Source organism: Aplysia californica, unplaced genomic scaffold, assembly GCF_000002075.1.
Source record: "Aplysia californica isolate F4 #8 unplaced genomic scaffold, AplCal3.0 scaffold00147, whole genome shotgun sequence".
Lineage (NCBI taxonomy): Eukaryota > Metazoa > Mollusca > Gastropoda > Aplysiida > Aplysiidae > Aplysia > Aplysia californica.
Window position 1 is genome coordinate 1,090,061 of NW_004797417.1, and position 2,417 is coordinate 1,092,477.

At 41.6% G+C, this 2,417-nt stretch overlaps 1 protein-coding gene across 1 annotated transcript in view; it reads right to left on the reverse strand.

Moving 5' to 3' along the window:
- LOC101858263 (prestin) overlaps window positions 1-2,417 on the reverse strand; it is a gene marked incomplete in the record, with an annotated part of 109,448 nt that overhangs the window by 50,111 nt on the left and 56,920 nt on the right.

The window sequence follows — 2,417 nt, forward strand, 5'->3', positions numbered from 1 at the left end:
ATTTACAGGATACTGCTCATTAATGCTGCTCTATCTATCTATCTATCTATCTATCTATCTATCTATCTATCTATCTATCTATCTATCTATCTATCTATCTATCTCTCTATCTATCTATCTATCTATCTATCTATCTATCTATCTATCTATCTACCTACCTGGCATTCCCTATATTAACTCCCATTCCTCTTTTTCGTTTTATTTTCTAGTTTTTCTTTAAACCCCATCACCTGGCCCATCTCTGTGTGGCCACCAAAGGCCTAAGGCGCGAGTCCACAAGCCTTTGTCATTGTAACAATAACTGATTGATTGGCGGGGAGCAGTCACCTCCCTTACCTTTTCAGTTTTGTTTAGCCCCGCACGCAAGGCGTGCCTCAGTTAGCCCGAGGCAAAGATTATCTTCTTTCTTGGATAGAAGATAATATGTTTCTCAGCTAATATAGGGAGGCGGGTGTCTTTAGTTTTGGTTTGCGACACAATAAGGTCATAAAAGTTCCGGAGATCAAAGATGTTACAGGAAAGTAACAAAAACAAAAAAGCATAAGGAGAGATCAGGACAATAATATGTTTGATAAGAAAGAAGGAGAAAACCACACAAGAGCACCCGCCAATCACCCGCCAATCACCCGCGGCGGATGTCTAAAACGTGCGAGAGATAGGGGCATGAGCCGTAGCCTTCTCCTTTGTACCTGAGACAGTGATTGGTATTACACATTTACATAGCAGAGAGGGAAATTTTTATCGAGAATCTTTGCCTTTCTGCTCGGATGTGGTATCCCTCTCAGCCTGGGTTGGCCCAGACACTAAATTGTGCCGATGTGGGCGTACAAGCACCATCCTTTACTCCAAAAAAAAAGCGTGCGCTGGCCCAGTGACCTCACAAAGTATTGGCCCAATTGAAAACAGCAAACTTGACCCGTGAAAATGTACGTCTGTGCTAAACCGCTGGCTGTTGGGTGGACTGAACGAAAAAGTCGTGTCTCCTGACAAAATGAAATGAGCTTCCTTTGTCCTGCTTTGCTCACGCGCCTGTTTGCTCAGTTTACGGAGGTCCGCGAAAGACTTGTTGAATGTTATCTCGTACTCTATAACTTTTCACTTGTCGGCCTACTGCAATTTGTCCCGTAAAAAAGTTAGCTAAGTTTGAAGGCATAACGTTTACAAAACTGACCAAAAGGAAGAAGACAAAAATTGGTGCAACCGATCGCTAAGAAAACTCCGTTTAAATAGACCCTTAAACGAACATTACATGGAAGGGAGTTTATTTTAAGCAGCCAGTAGGGTGATTTATCAATGCCATACACTCTTCAACGTTGTCATCTTTCGTATGTTATTGGACGATCATCATTTCTGTTCCATGAGAGATAAAGTATAGTCGTCCGTATTTCTCATGATTTCAGTTTTAGTAAGCGTTTTGCAGCACTTGCAACACAACAAGTGCCATAGCCCAGGGGTGTTTCAAGAGAGCAACAAACACAAAATGGAGGCGAGATAAGGACGATAGATGTTTGATATGAAAGAAAGAAGAAACCACCCCAGAGAACTCTCTAACCATCCTCATTTCTCATCCATGTACAAAGACAATAATGAGTTTAAATAACAATTTGTTCGTTCAAGTTATTATGGTTCCCTAGTTGTATCTGTGCTTTTATCTTGGCACAATATGTGCTTCTGACTCTTCAGGGGTGTCTCTGAGATGTATGTTTACTTTCGTGTTTTCGGCATTCTATTTGTGTATGGAATTTAACAAAAATGAGGGGGGTCAGTCTTTCAATACCTGAGAAACAGTTTTTAAAACTGTGTGGATATGGACCTTTTTAGCCTTGCGAAGGTGGCGGAAATGCAACAAAAGTTTAATGGTTAAAGTAGCTGCCACTCAAGGAGTGACTTGAATGTTGGTATCTTTATTATGCATGTGTTACCGGTGTAGATCTGGGGGGGTTCGTAACTGTATTAGTCTGTTTGTCATTGTGTTCGGTTACTTTTACCTCAATGTTTTTTGTATTGTTTTGATTTTTTTAGAAGGGTGGGGTTTGTTTGTTAATGTTCGTTGTTTTTTGTGGGGGTTTTTGTTGCTGTTTTTGTTTTGTTTGTTGTTGTTGTTGTTTTCTTTTTAAGGAGGGTTGTTTTGTTTGTTGGAAATGGGGGGGGGGTGGCTCAAGAGAATTGATGCCCCGCTCTGATGAAATAAAAGCTTCCCAAAAGTTCACTTTCAGAAACGCCAGTGACCGGATTTAAACCCAACACGTGTGTCCTGTACTGTGCTGACGTAATAGTCAAGCCGTCAGAGTGCTTGTGAGTTTGTATGTTAACGGGGGTGTGTCTCTGAGTGTGTATGTTTGTCTGGACGGAAGAGATGGACGTGGGATGTGTGTGCGTGCGTGCGTGTGTGTGTGTGTGTGTGTGTGTGTGTGTGT